Source organism: Periplaneta americana, chromosome 6, assembly GCF_040183065.1.
Source record: "Periplaneta americana isolate PAMFEO1 chromosome 6, P.americana_PAMFEO1_priV1, whole genome shotgun sequence".
In the NCBI taxonomy this organism is placed as follows: domain Eukaryota; kingdom Metazoa; phylum Arthropoda; class Insecta; order Blattodea; family Blattidae; genus Periplaneta; species Periplaneta americana.
The window spans coordinates 53070103-53088892 of record NC_091122.1 but is presented as its reverse complement, the minus strand read 5'-3'; the positions used below and the strand labels follow the sequence as shown (position 1 = coordinate 53088892).

Genomic DNA, 18790 nt, shown 5'->3' with positions numbered 1-18790 from the left:
AAATTTTACCATTTTGTTATTACACATTTTTAAAATTTTCTAGGAACAACAGGAGCCCATGCAGTGGGAGGGATCGACGCCGAGAATGACATGCAGCCCATGGAGTGGGACGATTCAATTAACCCGGTCGAACATCTGGCTGCTTAAGGATACCAGACAATGGAATGGGATACCCAACGGAAGTAATGATGGTGGACTAAATGTTTTGCTAACAAGGTAAGACCTTGCGGCTTTCATCTTTTTTATTAGGACAAATAATTTGAATTAGCATGAACTATTACTCCAGCAATATTACTGGTCCGTATTACAGTAGCAGGAAACTGATTATTTACCTCTAGAAAAATAAGGCTTTTACCAAGAGGACTAATAATATAACTCCTCTTGGCTTTTGCTTTGAGAAATATTCATGGTTAAATTATTGCATTTTCATAACATCTTGAACGAGCAATTCTCTCTAATTCTTGAAATTAGTTTCTACAGATTTTTTGATGGCTATGTTTGAATGTGTGGAAATATGTAGATTTTAACGACGATAAATCAGTATGTTCTTCTGTATAGGGTTACCATACGTCCTCTTTTCCCCCGGACATGTCCTATTTTTTAAGTCAAAGAGTGTCCGGGTGGATTTTACAAAAAATGGCGATATGTCCTCTGTTTTTACTCCAGGAAAGAACTACTTTTAAGTGTAATCTCGCTGGGTTGCATACGGAATATTAAATATTCTGCGCTTTTGTTGGGAAATACAGCTGATCCATATGTCTCCAGCTTTGAAATCATACTTTTCTTCTCAAAGCTCTATGCCTGGTAATTAAAAGATTAAATTAGAATGAACTGAGTGAAGCAAGATTATTATTTGTCCACTCATTGCCAGTCTTCCACAGCAATATATTAGAACCAGAGACAATCAAATTCTGTCTCTGACACAGTTTCATTTTAGAATCCACTTTAGATACACTTCAAGGGAGGTCTAATCAGAAGTATAAATCAATAACAATAAAAAAGCATAATGAAAGAGAAAAGAGAAGAAGGACGCTCTCAGGAATGTGACAGCTTTGAGGAGGAAATCACATCTGTATAAAGTCCTGCAATTGAGTATCTAAAGAAGTGGCTGGTTCAGTATTACCAATTTGAACCATTACTCTGGATGCAACTGAAAAGAATACCAACTTGGGAAGAAGTTGAAAACTGTATTGTTCATCTCCATAAACAAACAAATGTTGAAGTTAATTATGTAAACTGCTTTGATTAGTTCTGTAATTTCAGTAAATTTTTTAACACCTATCAACTAGTAAATACTTCAATCAGTCTCCATTCTGAACTTCTGAAAATTGCTGAATTTTATAAGCAGTCATGGACAGCCGATAAGGGGTGGTCCTCCAGCTTGAGGGTTGGGCGAAGGACTAACAACCCATTACCGTAAAAAACAGTTTGTTACGAAACCTTACAATAAGATTAAGGGTGTTTGACAATAAGCTTCTTAGGAAAATATTTGGGGCTTAAAGGGATGAAGTTACAGGAGAATGGAGAAAGTTACACAAAGTAGATCTGCACGCATTGTATTCTTCACCTGACATAATTAGGAACATTAAATCCAGACGTTTGAGTGGGTAGGGCATGTAGCACGTTTGAGCGAATCCAGAAATGCATATAGAGTGTTAGTTGGAAGGCCAGAGGGAAAAAGATCTTTGGGGAGACCGAGACGTAGATGGAAGGATAATATTAAAATGGATTTTAGGGAGGTGGGATATGATGATAGAGTGTGGATTAATCTTGCACAGGATAGGGACCGATGGCTGACTTATGCGAGGGCGCCAATGAACCTGCGGGTTTCTTAAAAGCCATTTGTAAGTAAGTCACAATGTTAATACATAACTCATATGCTCTGCACAGTGAACCAAAGACAGGAACAGGTTTAACATTGAAAATACTAAAGGTGTAGTGTGTGTACAATACAACTTCAAGCATCTAACCTGTGTAAGTATCTGTAAATACTTTTTGGAAAAAAAATTGTTGGGGAAGATTTCATCATTCACCAAGTATTCTTGACATGATAAAAGTGAAAAAGACAATGATGATGAAGTATTTTGTGATTGTGAAAGTGATAAAGATGACTGAACGTGACATCTTTTGACTAATTATCAGAAGTTAATCATACTCGTATCCATGTAGGCAAAGTAAACTGTAAGCAAGCAAAATTCAATATTTTAGGTAAGTTTAATTGTTATTATCCCTAAATATCCATGTTCATTTTATTTTTAATTGTCGGCTGGTTAATGTGACAGTAATATTATGCACTTTTTTTAATACTTTACACTTGAGCTACATTCGACATTGCAGCCCGAAAGAGCAGAAGCTCGTGCTCGGGCGCAGTTCAGATCAGTTATACAAAACATATCACAAAGTTAAGAGAGTTCATTGAGCACAATAACATTAATAAATGGTAAAATACATACAGCATGTAATAATAGGGTTTATATACAAATAGAAAATACAAAAGTATATGAATATTGGTGTTTCAATTTTTAACTCAACTAGCTTAAACAATTAAATAATTAATCTGATTTTTTCTTAAATCTATTGTGTGTTAAGTGTACTTGGCTCAGGGTAAGCTCTAATTAATGCATAATATATTTTGGCATTGTGTGGCATTTGGGAGTATTTAGAAAGAAACTGTAGTTTTGTCTCGTATGGTATTCATGAGATCAAATTTACATTTATTGTGGTTTTTATGGAAGTAAATCAGCAATGTTTGTTTGTAAAGTTGTTCTAGATTTCATACACCAAATTCCTGAAAGATTAATTTTGTTGGGTAACCAAAAGGTTTATATAGACAAATTCTGATAATTCTTTTTTGGAGCAAATTTAAAGGATGGAGAGTCGATTTTGCCATTCCTCCCCAACCTAATATACCACACTGAATTATAGATTGAAACAGAGCTAAGTACACAGTACGCAGAACATAAACAGGTAAATAAGAGCGTAGAATGGAAAATTTGTGGATTGTTTTACGCAATCTGTTACACAGGAATGAGATATGCTTGTCCCATTTTAAATGTTGGTCAATAATAATGCCTAAATATTTAACTTGCGAGGATATACTCGAAGCGTTACATGAGCAAGTAGGTAGGTTACAATCATGTATTGTTATACTTCTATTATTATTAATTTTTAGTTGTTCAAGGCCATGTGATGTTAATGAAAATGGTATTTAGTTTTGTCTTTAAAAAAATATGATTATGTTAGAACTTTTTTCGATAGGAAGTGTCCTGTTTTTTTTTTTTTTTTTGCTATAAATATCCTCTTTTCCCGTTATGGATCTATGGTAACCCTAATTTTGTGTCCTTTTGGGTTTAGACAACACCAGCTGGTACAAACCGCGTACTAAAGTATCAACCATAGATCTACAACTATGTACAGATACGGAAAAAAACATTTGAAGCTCTGTTATTGTGGAAGTTTCGCTTACGACATAGTGCAGTAAACAAGAGCTCCTGTATATATCGATCGTCCAGTTCAAAAGTGCGACAACTCAAAAATTGCCATTTTTTAGTTATTTATACTACTGAAAGCCCCTTTCGGAGCTCTTTCTGATTCAATATTGAGATAAGTCATATTTACAACCAGAAAGAAAAAAAAATGGAATAATCTGCTTTAGAAGTAATTATAACTATGGACTTTACTAATTAATTATTAGTACATTTCGAAATCTAAAAATGGATTCGGAACACCTCAAAATCTGTGCTTCAATGGCTGGTCATGATAATATCTTTGAAAAATATTGGAGTGCAAGAGGTCAAATGACTTTATTGTCAAACGCCTGGCATTAGAAAACAAATGTATTAATGATGAACTGGAAGATTGTGATAAACTCGTCCTGAATACTGACCCATTTCCAATTGTCGTGGTTATGAACCAGAACTCTGTTCCTTTCTAGGTGATTTATTTGAAACTTTCAACTGAAGATATCTCAAAACTTGTTTTGTTGAGTTGTCGCACTTTTGAACTAGACGATCGATATGCTACTTGTGGATAGTCGTGGGAAATTGTTGTCTACATACAGGTGGACTCCCATCAAAACTCGGTCCTTGAAAGAATTAGAGAAGAATAAGTACTTAGTGCATATGAGAATGCATAACATTTCTTTTTTATTACGATTTTGTTGAGACGACTGTTCGCTCTTGTAGCGCCTATTCAGTCTGCTTAGCATTTTCATGTAGCTTTAATGGATAAGTCCTGGAAATGAAAAGTGCTGTAGGCCTAATTTTAACTATGCTTTTTCTGGTGTGCACAACAAATACAGAAAGGCGAGAGTACTGTAACATTATTCCAGTGTTCAAGTTAAACAGTGTACTTACTTACTGGCTTTTAAGGAACCCGGTGGTTCATTGCCGCCCTCACATAAGCCCGCCATTGGTCCCTATCCTGAGCAAGATTAATCCAGTCTCTACCATCATATCTCACCTCCCTCAAATCCATTTTAACATTATCTTACCACCTATGTCTCGGCCTCCCCAAAGGTCTTTTCCCCTCCGGCCTCCCAACTAACACTCTATATGCATTTCTGGATTCGCCCATACGTGCTACATGTCCTGCCCATCTCAAACGTCTGGATTTAATGTTCCTAATTATGTCAGGTGAAGAATACAATGCGTGCAGTTGTGCGTTGTGTAACTTTCTCCATTCTCCTGTAACTTCATCCCTCTTAGCCCCAAATATTTTCCTAAGAACCTTATTCTCAAATACCTTAATCTCTGTTCCTCTCTAAAAGTGAGAGTCCAAGTTTGACAACCATACAGAAGAACCGGTAATATAACTGTTTTATAAGTTCTAACTTTCACATTTTTTGACAGAAGAATAGATGACAAAAGCTTCTCAACCGAATAATAACAGGCATTTCCCATATTTAATCTGCGTTTAGTTTCCTCCCGAGTGTCATTTATATTTGTTACTGTTGCTCCAAGATATTTCAATTTTTCCGCCTCTTCGAAAGATAAATCTCCAATTTTTATAGTTCCATTTCGTACAATATTCTCGTCACGAGACATAATCATATACTTAGTCTTTTCGGGATTTACTTCTAACCCTATCGCTTTACTTGCTTCAACTAGAATTTCCGCGTTTTCCCTAATCGTTTGTGGATTTTCTCCTAGCAAATTCACGTCATCCGCATAGACAAGAAGCTGATATAACCCGTTCAACTCCAAACCCTGTCTATTATCCTGAATTTTCCTAATGGCATATTCTAGAGCGAAGTTAAAAAGTAAAGGTGATAGTGCATCTCCCTGCTTTAGCCCGCAGTGAATTGGAAAAGCATCACAGTGTAACATATACAAATTTGGAATATGAATAATGAATACTAAGAATGGGTAATCCTGCAAACCATAGTCTATCAAAAGTGTTGTTTGAGCGGTAGTTGTGTGATGTGCCGACAAAATGGACACTTGCAATGTATAGGCCTACTTGTCTTTAGTGTCATCCAAAGATAAGTACACATCGCATAAAATAATCTTCACACTCAATTTCTCGTCCACGTCAAATTTGAGCTCTGCTAGACATATTTTTACTCAGGGACACCAAGACACCAGGGCTTTCGTAGCACAATCAAAATTACCCCATGTCTACCTGTGTGCCCCCCAACTCCACACGAATATAGAAATTGAAGTTAATTTTTTTTTTCAGAATTATATTAATCCTATAATTATTACTTTAATAAATTATATTCAGTTCACGATTTTTTCTTAGCATTTGTTTCACAACCTCTCTTATCACTGCATAAATTAATAATATTAAAGTGTTAGTTTGCTTAATCTTCGTAGAAGTTTAACTTCATCTTCTTCCTCTTTCACATGTAGGTATTGCGCAAACTGAATAATTAATTAACGGCATTTGTGAATTAAAAAATGGTGTCGTTCTAATAATCTTATTCTTAATGTAGGTAGAACATCATGCTTATTTCTCAGTAATAATGTTGTTGTTATCAAATGCTTGGCTTTGACAATGAAGCAATAAGCTTTCTCGCTCTCCTGTAAAGTTAATTTTACATATCTAGTATTTTAATGACATCTTTAATTTCAAATCATCCTGGAAGACTGACTTTCTTGGTGTCATGCTCGATAAATATCTTAGTTATCTTTTCACATTGATGACCTTTATAATGTTTTGGACTCAATAAGGGGGGCAAAGGCTAATTGGGATTTCCCAGTCTCTGATTGGGTCAAAAACCCTGATGGAACTGATATTTAACCCTTGTGGTGAATTTCGGTGAAGTCCGGCGGGCCTAATTAGTCAAATCCACTCTCCTCACCGCCACGCTGGGGCCCCCTGGGATCTTTTAAGATGCGAAAGAGAGAGTGGTGTGCGGAAAGCAGTGGGAAGCTTCCGCATTTTTCTACATCCCAAGAAGATACGCTAAATATGTCATGATGAATCTCTCCCTGGTAAAACACTCCGGACGTAAACTATCCCCCCAATCGGATGTCCGGGTGGGGGATACTGGGGAGGGGAACATTATGACGCGATTCAACGAAGAGAAGAAAAGAAGATCGAAGAGTGCACTGTTGAACAGAAGATCGACGACTCCAACGTTGAAAAGAAGACCGATGACTGCAGCGTACGATGAGAAGACAACACTTCTACCAGGTAAGTTGAAAAACATGAAGGAAGCAATGAGAAGAAACAGAGTGGATGTGATAGGAATATCAGGATTGAGGTGGGAAAATAGTGGTGAGTTGATGAGTGATGAATAGGGCTCGGAAGTTGATGAAATATATTTTTTCTGAGACATCACAGACAATGCAGGATACAATATAAACTCATTTCACTCCAACACGAACCAATATAGCCTACTTTTGATTTTATTTGCATTTTTTGGTCTTTATTATTTATTGGTCATTTTTAGGAAATGTTTCACTTTTTGTTGCATTATTGTCCTTTTCTTCTTTTGGACGGACATTTTTTAACTATGTAATCATAGGCTACATTCCAAAATCTAATGTACATTGCATCATGCAGGAACAACCTTAACTCCTGATCACGTGTGTAACGTGATTGTCCCATTTAACGCAACAGTACAAATACTGCAGCTGCAGTGCTCGCAGTCAGCATTTTGTATTTTAAAAGTGAAGACAGCATTGATAGAGAAAGTGCTGCTTCTATAGAAGAGTTTCAAGACTTGCTGGCTGATCCTAAAATTAAGGGATGTGTGTCATATTATACCAATGGTAACTTTTCACTTTTAGCAAAAACATTAGCATGGCTAAAGAAAAGAGAAGAGAGCATTCATTCAGCTGTTAAAAAGATTAAAGGCTGTTTAGAACACTTGCAACAGTGAGTAGGAAAAATTGGACAAAACGTTAGAGAGGAAATGAAAAAAAGTATTGGAAAATAACATTGAGTACCAGTTAATGTCTAAAGCCGAGAAAGTTCTGCAAGGTGAAAACACTGACTTCAGTGTTTTTGAGGAATATTTTTCACTAGCGAACTTCGGTCACTTCAAGTATATGGCCATGACGTCAGTTGAAGTAGAGAGGAATTTTTCAATATACAGGAATGCCTTTCAAGACAACCGGCGATCCTTCAAACCCTAGATTCTACGAATTATTATTATTATTATTATTATTATTATTATTATTATTATTATTATTATTAAAATCTTGGTCATTTTCTTAAATTTTGATGTCATATTTTCACTAATTTAAGATCATTTTATAAGCCATTTTCCTGTGATTTTTAGGTCATCAACTTCCGAGCCCTATTTGTAAATTACTATATTTACTCGCGTAATTTCCTCCCCCCCTTTTTTTTTTCAAGATTTAGGAGTGAAAATTAGAGGGGGGAGTTATGCAATGACTTATGAAAATATGAGGGGTGAACTGGTCATAAATAACATCAAACAAATAGTATACTTTGGAAGTCTAATGTAATAATATCTTAAAAGTATTTATTTCAGTCACTGACTTCACAGCATATGTTTAAGGTGCTACACCTTTACATTACATGTTTAAAGGACGTATGAACGTTTTCGTTGGTCTACGCCAACATCATCAGATACGAAGTAAATTTTAGCAATATCAGTGCTCTCTACATAATATCTACAAATACAAAACATATTTAGTGGCATGCAAAATGAGACATATTAAAAACCAACATTGCTGTGATACACATTGACATTCATATATGACTGCCTTGATTGTCACTTACTTAAAATACACGTATAGATTACAATATATATATATATATATATATATATATATATATATATATATATATATATAAATGCAAGTCTTCACATATGAGATAATAAAATGAAATGATTTAAAAGTGATAAAAATAATAAAATATAAAACTAAGATAAAAAGTATTATGAATGTGAAGAGTTGCAAAATTACAGTAATTACATTTATTATATTCCTATTTCTGTTTCACAATAATATATATATATATATACCATATATATATATATATATATATATATATATTTCCACCATTCAGAAACGTATGTATCATGGTTTGTGTCACGTAATTATTTGAATATATTTTTTTTACGTGACACAAACCATGATACATACGTTTCTGAATGGTGGAAATATATATATATATATATATATATTATTGTGAAACAGAAATATGTATATAATATATGTAATTACTGTAATTTTGCAACTATTCACATTCATAATACTTTTTATCTTAGTTTTATATTTTATTATTTTTATCACTTTTAAATCATGTCATTTTATTATCTCATATATGAAGACTTGCATTTATATATATATATATATGTGAATCAATATATTTTGTAATCTATACGTGTATTTTAAGTAAGAGACAATCAAGGCAGTCATATATGAATGTCAATGTGTATCACAGCAATGTTGGTTTTTAATATGTCTCATTTTGCATGCCACTAAATATGTTTTGTATTGGTAGATATTGTGTAGAGAGCACTGATGTTGCTAAAATGTACTTCGTATCTGATGATGTTGGCGTAGACCAACGAAAACGTTCATACGTCCTTTAAACATGTAATGTAAAGGTGTAGCACCTTAAACATATGCTGTGAAGTCAGTGACTGAAATAAATACTTTTAAGATACAATGTAGACTTCTCTGAAAATTAAAAATGAATTGCAAAACTAATGTAATAAGCTTAAATAACTTTAGTATTAAATAATTGTAATCAGTGACAATTTTGGTGATTAAGTAAACGAATTATTAAAGTTTTGCGATTTTTTTTGTCCCATATGCTGTGTCTTGGTTACATTGCCGGGATCTTGTGACCGACTTTGGACTCATCCCTGCCTACTTTCTCCCCATAGTTGAGTTTAACGACACTGCCGCTGTGACAGAATAACACCGTAGCCTGCACACAATGATACCTAACCGTATTCTGACTGACCGACCGACCGACCGACCGACCGACCGACCGACCGACCAAATATCGACAGATGCGCGTGTGACTGGGGATTGCAGATACCGTTAGGTCTCTGTAGAAGGAGATGGATTCAATCTTGGCTTTTCCACGAATTCCGTTGTGCTGTATCTGAAATCTTCATAAGGGTGTCCAAAGTTATAACAGAAAAATTGTAGGCCTAGGTAATCAACTTTGTATCAGAGGGGGAAATTGCGCGAGAAAAATATATTTTTTAAAATTATATATGAAAAATCTAGGGGGGGGGGATTACGAGGGAGGGAATTATATGAGTAAATACGGTAATTGTAAAAAAAAATATATACTCCATCACAATGCATTGATTTGTAAGTCAATTAAATGAACATTTATGATTTATATAGGCTTGGCTACTGGCTACGGGTGGATTTTAATAGTACAGTATGCAACGAGCCTATAATGATAGTAATTAAGAAGCGAGTATGGATGTTTATGAAACGAGCGCAAGCGAGTTTCATAATTTTCATACGAGCTTCTTAATTACCATTATAGGCGAGTTTCATACGACTTTTTATGCTCGACCATATTTCTAACTTGAAATTACAGTATTCAGATGTATACATTTTATTTGTATCTGACAAGATCGGAAGTGACCTTGTTCTAGGTCGTGAATTGTGAGATGTGCGCAGACGCGAAAGTATTGATTTTTTCCGAGGAACAATAATGTCATTGACCTTGATGTAATCCCGTTAAACTTGGTATAACCTTGATTATTGAATTCGACATTGAAAAACGAGACGACAAATTGAATTTATTTGAATATTATTTTAAATTAACGCTAATTATTATAGTAACAGAACATAACCTTCTGCGACAGTAATGGATTTCCAGCCTCCGTGACTTTTCGCTAATTCTCTTTCGATTGCATATCCGAGAATAATCGATACTTGCTGTTTTATAACGGTACAAAGCTGACTTGTCATTGGCTGAACACCTGTAAGCTGAGTTGTCACTGGCTGAAAACACCTGTACTTTAATGAGTAGGTGTACTTTAATGACATGCATTAAAGGACTGCTACCAGATGTATAATTGCTACATTTCGGCATGGTCGAGCATAAAATGTCTTATAAGATCAAAGTAATACGAACAAAGTAAAATGTTTGAGAAAATAAACTTGAAAGTGTGCAATTTAGTTATGTTGTTCAATGTGATGTTGAGTTTGCATTGTTTGACAGGAATGATACCGACCAAGAGCCAGCTCGACCTCCGAATGGCTGTGGAGGGGACGAGAGTCATCCATAGGAACACCATCATAGATACAGATGATGAAGGTAATATTACGAATAATGGTGAAGAGTTGCGCTCTGTTCACAGTGACTGTAGTAAGTCAACTATATCGTAAACATTCAGTTACGGCTAACAATAGTCCCTTCAGGGCAAAATTTTGATATTTTTATTTCAAATTTCCTATTCTTAAACCGAAATACCGGTACTCTCTCCCACATTTCTTAAGTAAATTCAGATGAAAATGAAGTACATGAAAAAAGGAAAAATGAGCTATTTTTGTATTTAAATTCCTGGTTTAAAACAATAAACGAAGCTCGAAACTTGGGGACTTGTGTCTTTGCACGTGGCTAAGCGACCAGAGTTCAATAACTTATCAACAAATTCCAGCTTCCAGTACAGACGTACCATACTGTCAGGTCTGCTAGATCTGGCTGGAACAACATCTTGATAGTATTATAGTAGGTTGAAACACGTAATTTTATAGCATATGTATAATAAAAATAAACATGATCAATTATAAAATTTACTGTTCTGCTCTATACATTTTATTACAGTGTATGACTAGGAACTTTGGAAGATTTTTCCAATGACGTGATAGGGACAAAGTTGAAGTACTGAATGTTTTCGCTGTCACTGTTTTCTGTTCGATTTTTAGCAGCTGCTAGCTGATCTGGTATCTGTGAAAGATAAGAATATTCTAAATTTTTCTCGAGAATAGTTTTCAATTTGTGTGTCACTACTTGATAGTTTTTGACAAATCTTTGAAATTGCTTTCAGTGTACAAAAATTGGTCTCATAGTTTTGACACTAAATCTTTGTTATTGCAATCTTTCTGTCGAGTTCTGCTAATATTTGTTCGTAATATTGTGCATAGTAGCTTGCAGCATTCAACCAAGTATCTCAACGTGTTATAACTGGCTTCGGAGGTAAGGGAATTGTGGGCGCTATTTCTTTGAAAATTTCTAACCTAGTACAGTGAAACCTGCCTTTGCGGTCACTTCATTTAAACGGCCACCTGGTCAAAAGGCCAATTTTCTCTGGAACCAATTGCATTTTCCATAAGATCAATACAAATTCTCTCTTTATTTAGCGGCCACCCCATGCTCCGGCCAGCGGCCGGGGTCTATTTGGATTGGAACCTGACTATAACAGTCACTGTCCAACAAAAAATCTTCTCACGGTTACTGTCTGATCTATTTTTTCGATGGTTAGAGGACAGGGGACAATAGCTAAGTGTACAACAGTACACCCTCCATATCTTGGGGTTAGTTGGTTACTGGTTTATGACTCTTTCGTCACTTTCCACTCCGATCCTGCACAGCTATAAATTACTCGCTTTTAAAGGATTGAAACACGGACTTTTTCCATCGAAAATGTCATAGTAAGTTTTAGGTCAGTAGTTAACCATTCGAACTTTTTTTTCTCCTCTTTCTATCTTTCTCTATTTGGACCAGCTTTTACGAATGTTTCTTCTCTTCATTCATTTGATTCAGAGGAACTGTAAAGTTAGTTAGAGAGAGAAAACATGTCTAACAATAAAGTAGAGTGGTGTTAAGTTTAGAGGTGAGATGAAAAATGGTTGAAGAAAGTGAGAAGGGAACATCTGCGAGAAAAATTGCAGAAATATTCAAATGTGGAAGGATATAAACGGTATAATTAAGAATAAATATTAAATATTAAAAGAGTGGGAGGAAAATAAGCGTGGTGGCCAAAAAAGGAAGAGAGAATCTGTGTTTAGTAATGTGAATGATTTCGTTTACGAATGGTTCAAGTGTGCGAGGGCGAAGAAATAGCCAGTAAGTGGGCCTATGATTCAAGAGAAAGCTCTTGAAATTGCCAAAGAACTCAATGTAAGCAATTTTGTTGCTAGTAATGGGTGGTTAGAGTGCTTTAGAAAACGGCATAACATTGCATTTCGTTCTGTGTCTGGCGAAGGAGGTGACATTGTAACCAATGTTATTGAAGTATGGAAAAAATAGACTTCCTTCAATTCTTGCGGAATATGAACTCAGAGACATTTACAATGTTGACGAAACAGGTTTCTTTTTTCAGGGCCTTCCCTAACAAAATTTAAGTTTTAAGAAAAAAGAGTGTAAAGGGGGGGGGGAGTTGGCAAAAGCCAGAATAAACCTGCTCTTTTGTTGTAATGCTGCAGGAAAAAAAGTACCACTCTTAATGATAGGGAAATCATTCAAACCGAGATGTTTAAAAAATATTGTCATGGGCTTATTGGGGATGAAATGGACTGCCAACAATGAAGCTTGGATGACATCATCATTGTTTGAGAATTGGCTATGCGACTTCAATTCGAAGATTAAACGACAAAATCGCAATGTGATCCGTGAAATTGGTGTTTCTTCCCCCAAATACCACATCACACCTCCAGCTCCTTGATTAAGGTATTATCCAGTCATTTAAACTGAGGTAGTTGCAAGAATGGAAGAGGCCGACATTAATATGCATGATTTTTGTACGCACACAATACTAAAATGTCATTGAAATGCAGTATTTTAATGCTGATTCATAAAAACCACAACCTTAATCAAGCGGCCACCTGATAAAACTGCCATTTTACAAGGTAACTTCAGATGGCCGCTTTAGACAGGTTTCACTGTAGTTGCCTTTAAAAATATTTTTTTCATTTTTGAAATAAAACGGTCTACATCTGGTAACGAACTTCTTACCGTCTCGGCAACTCTGTGCAGACAATGAGCAAGGCAAGTCATATGACAGATGTTAGGATTGTCTAGTTTTATTTATTTATTTTTTTTTTTTTTGCCTGCTTTAATCATAAAAGGAGCACCATCAGTGACTAGCAAGAGAATATTGTTACGTTTAATTGCACCTGGCCATAAAGTCAACATAGATTTTTCGACAAGTGATACAATGGTTGCATGATTTACTTTTTCGAGTACCTCTGCGGTTAACAAAAAATGTTTATCCGGTCAATCGGGAAGCAATGTTCCCACAGTAACACTTGCTACAAAATCTCCCTGTTTTGTCGGTTGTTTCGTCCAGGGAAATCCAAATATGTTTATTTCCTACTGTGGTCCTTATATAATTTAAAGCAGGGAGCGTCAAGTGACTACACTCTCGTGTGTACGTACAAACCCTCAAGCCCTGACGTACGGCTGCGGGCAAGGGTAGCTGCTTCCACAGTGGCGGAGCTGAGAACTTGTACTGTATGTGAACAAAATTTGTAATGAGAATATAAATTAATTTCAGCTTTTAATTGAAGGACACTTTCACTGTTAATTGCACTATTCTGAAAACAGTACTCTATGTAATTTGGTACAGTTAAGTAACTATATACGAAATAAATTTTTGCACGTTTGCACAACAATGGAACAAAATAAAATGTACACTTTTATACAGATTAACAACTCTGAATTAAACCGTTCACTGTTTGTCTCATTCTCATTGCTATACAATTCAATTAACAAAATAAAACAACAGTACAAACGTTGTTATTCAAATCTCTAATAATAGTACTTTTTCTTATACGTCAGAGATCCGGCGATTTTTGCAGTTTTCTATTAGTAAGCAGCTTTTCAATTCGCGGAGCTATTGTTTTAGTACCACCCAATCGCAAACATGCTTTCAACTGTTCATCACTTAGTTGGCTTCTGTGACGTGACTTTGAAAACTTCATTAAACAAAATAGTGTTTCGCATACGTAGGTTGTCCCGAACATGCACTACGTTCTTGCAGCGAGATTGTGCAGTTTAGGAAACCTTTCTCGTGGAAAACAAGTATAGAAATGGTTAATTTTTTCTGTTTTGATACTTGTTCTTTTAGTTGAATATCGCTTTGCAAATTAAGTATTTCTAGTTGTAGTTCAGCAAGAATATCCAGGACACTCACTGAAAAAGATGTTAGAAATATCTTAAATTGTTGTTCAAGTTCTCTAATTTCCTGATATCTACGTTCGAAGTCTTCGCACAATTGTTGCATTATTCTTATATATTCTTCCATGTCCAGGTTTCCCATGTACATCCATAAATAAGACAGTTTCATTCCTAAGTGGGAGAAAACGTTCCAGAACTTTTCCTCGACTTAACCACCTTACCTCGGTATGGTAGAGTAAACCTCCATACTCACTGTTAATATCATCAAGCAGTGCCCTGAAGTCCCTGTGATTAAGTCCTTTAGACCTTATGAAATTAATTGTTCGCACAACATCCATTACATTGCTAAGGTTCATGTTTCTAGCACATAAATATTCCTGGTGCAAAATGCAGTGCACCGGTGCCCCCAAGCGACCTCGATAGATTCCACCACTGATAGACTGCAGTGTACAACTGTATTGCCCGCAGTGGAAGCCCTAAGCAGGCCTGTACGCCCTCTCGCGATCTTGAGTCGACCTGACGGAGCCTGATTTAAAGCGTCTGAATAAGGCAGGTAGCATTTGCGAAGTGTTGATTCTGATCGAAATTGTATTTGTGTGTACTTTTCTATTAACTTTTTGAAACTGAAAAGAGTTCTCCCACAATCATGTTACAGATGTCACGAAAAAAAGTCGACTTTCGATTTGGCTGTCAAGTAGATGGACTTACGTCTCCCTGTTTCTGCTCCAACAATACTACGTGTGCCTTATGCTTTTTTGTGTTGCAATGTCTTTCAATGAATGCCCGTTTCCAGCCTCTAGTTTGTGTTGCACAACTTACAAAATATAAACTCTCCATTCGAAAAAAATAATGTATCTCCTCCGAATTCTGTGTTATTGTAACACCAGTATTAATCTCTAATCTTAATAGGACATTTGCCATTACTATGTTTCTATTCTGGTAATTACAACCATCAGAATACAGAATGACTGGGAGTAGATAGACGATCTTTCAGTTGCTTGGTTAACGTAAGTAACAAGCATGATGCAAAAGTTGATGCCACTAGATCAGTCTCTGTCTCATCGAACCAGTAACATACTGCTTCCTAGTGGGTAGGTTGCACATTGTCAAATTATGCACAGCTAATTTTGCCTTACAATATATGGAACTAGCCCGCACATATAGTGCCACCATAACTGCTTGGACATCCATTGTACAAAATATACACAAATTTTTCTGCCCATTTTCTTTGTCTTTATATCTTTCTTTTCTTGCAAATTCTTTCATTTTATTAAGAGTTGCTCATTCTTCTTCTTAGATATTTCCTGCTTTATAGCTGCAGCAAACATTACATTGATCCTACTTGCGCCTAAAGAAACTGAGGTTCGATGCCTGGAACAATATGCTGAAAGTTTTTTTAGTAGGTTATTTTACTACGCTTTATCAACATCTAGGTTATTTAGCGTCTGAATGAGATGGTGATAATGCCGGTGAAGTGAGTCCGGAGTCCAGCACCGAAAGTTACCCAGCATTTGCTCATATTGGGTTGAGGGAAAACCCCGAAAAAAAAAACTCAACCGGGTAACCTTCCCCGACCGGGAATCGAACCCAAGTCACCTAATTTCGCGGCCAGACGCGCTAACCGTTACTGCACAGGTGTGGACTCTGTCGAAAGTAAATATGATCATCAATTCAGATCTTCCTACAGGAAGAAATGAAAGAAACCAAGCTCAACACCTCTGAATATAGCGCAAATAATTATAGCGACCTATTCATGATTATTTATATTATTAAGTCTGCTGTAATGATTCCGTGATTGAAGAAAAATAAATGTTTAATAACTGATACTTCTTATGTCATACCTTCGTTAATGTTCACCGGAAGTTTCTCCCGTCTTGTATGCGGAATATAGTACAGATAGGATTTCGTTCTCGTCAAACTGACTGTCGCGTCGTTCGATTCGTTATCCATTTCTTTCCTTGTATCTGTAGGCCTATATGATAATAAAATAATAAATACACTATATTGCAGTGAATGATCCTGCAGTAAGATTCTGTGTGAATTCAACTCTACTAACATTAATAAAATAATTCTATTATGACTACCTTTTAAAATTATCGAATATGAACACTTCTTTATCGTCTCAGAATATCACACATTGCTGGCACAATTTTACAAGGCAGTAACTAGAACCAGTTTTCGTACTGAGGGCGTGCAAGGAGTAGAGATATTGTTGACAGATACACGGTATTTCCACAGTCTACTATATACAGTCGCGAAGCTCAATATGTAGTAAAAATGCAAACATGGGTAGTTGCCCACCACTAGGATCGATACTATCGTCTCATCATCGCAGATCTCTCTCCAAGTAGACGACAAAATATGTTACACTTTCGTTGTGTTCCTTCCATTATTGAAATATTAAATGCATAAAGTTAATTTATTATTTTAATGAAGTATATTAAATTCACCATAAACTCGAAGATACCTGCAAGAAATAGGTTAATATTATTTTTGTTTGTGCAAAACGAACTGAAATTTACTATAATCGCTTCAGTCATTCAAGATTATAGCGATAATTAACTATGAAACCAATAAATATTAATTTGCATTTCCCTTTACAACAATAATAATGGAAATATGAATTAATGGAGTAACTTACGTGTACCGGTACTTGTAGTGTAGGCTTACGTAGTTAACAAAGTGGGATGAGGTTAACCAATAATATTCACACCAGAATTGGAAATAAAACGTGATCAATAAATTTTATTGTAACAGACTTTTTCTACGTCTCTAGTAAAGTAACAAATAAAAATAACAACAAAATTAACAGCTATAATTAAAAACATATCCTTTGAAAAAAAAAGTAGGCCTAAGCAATAATAATCCCAAAAGAATTGAAAATAAAACGTGATCAATAAATTTCATTAAAACAAACTTAATTTTTCTACGTCTCTAGTAAAATATTATTATTCCAATTATTGTATTTTAGCCATTAACATTCTCATTACAACCAATAACGAACATTTCACAAGCATCAATGTGAAATACGCAACGAGCTAGCACTCGATGGAAATACGACACAGTCCAAAGTCGACCGTGGACAGTCTATTGTTTCTAATTGCTAACCGCTTGGAGCGCTTTATCATGAGATTTGCAAAAAATCACCTCAAGCTTCGCGACTGTATATAGTAGACTGTGGTATTTCCAACAGATTTCACGTGACTTCAGTTACGCGGTATCCTTCGCACGCAGGCTATTCATGCAAACAAGTTCCCGCGCTTGTCAATGCAGATGACAGTGGAGGTACCAACTGTGCAAAAAAAAAAACAGTTTTGACCAAAAATATCGGTTGCGCGGTATTGTTTCTTAAGTGACGATAAATATTTTTGAAATTTTGAAACGTTTTAGGCCTTCAAGACAAGAGCGTAAGTTAGACCGATGAAGCATCCTTTGAACCCCCAAAGTTGTAAATATATTGATATTAATATGTACTTACCCTCATTTAATAACAGTCCGATTTATTAAAAATATATTACTATTAACACATAGTCTAGAAGTCTACCACTACGGAGTAACAGTTGGCATGTCTGGTCATCAAACGAGCGGATCCAGGTTCAAAACCTGGTTGGGACAAGTTACCTGGTTGAGGTTTTCTCCGTGATTTTCCCTCAACTCATGGAGAGCAAATGTTGTTGTTGCTGTTGTTGTTTTCTAATGCCAGGCGTTTGACAATAAAGTCATTTGACCTCTTGCACTCCAATATTTTTCAAAGATATTATCATGACCAGCCACTGAAGCACAGATTTTGAGGTATTCCGAATCCATTTCTTGGTTTGAGTTGCACAATGGGCAGTTAGGGGGCTGATATATTCCAATTTTATGCAGGTGTTTGGACAAACAATCATGGCCTGTTGCCAATCTAAATGTAGCTACAGACGATTTGCGTAGTAAATCGAGAATTAACTGTGGATTATGATGCAGAGAGTTCCATTTTTTCCCTTGAGATTGTGTTATCAAATTTTGTTTCTTGAAGTCTAAGTATGTAGATTTAATGAATCTTTTCACAGAGTAATACGTAGATTTAGTAACAGGTCTGTAAGTAGCAATGCTGCCCTTCTTTGCTAATGCATCCGCATTCTCGTTTCCCAGGATTCCACAGTGGGATGGTATCCATTGGAATACAATTCTTTTGAGTGATATTAATTGAGAGAGCATTTTAGTTATTCCTGCTGTTTGAGATGAAGGTGTGTGTTTAGAGACGATTGATAGAAATAGCTGCTTTGGA

At 35.6% G+C, this 18790-nt stretch overlaps 1 protein-coding gene across 6 annotated transcripts in view; it reads right to left on the bottom strand.

Moving 5' to 3' along the window:
• trio (trio Rho guanine nucleotide exchange factor) overlaps positions 1-18790 on the bottom strand; it is a 2234512-nt gene that overhangs the window by 1942412 nt on the left and 273310 nt on the right. The gene's annotated exons all lie outside the window — the stretch shown is intronic.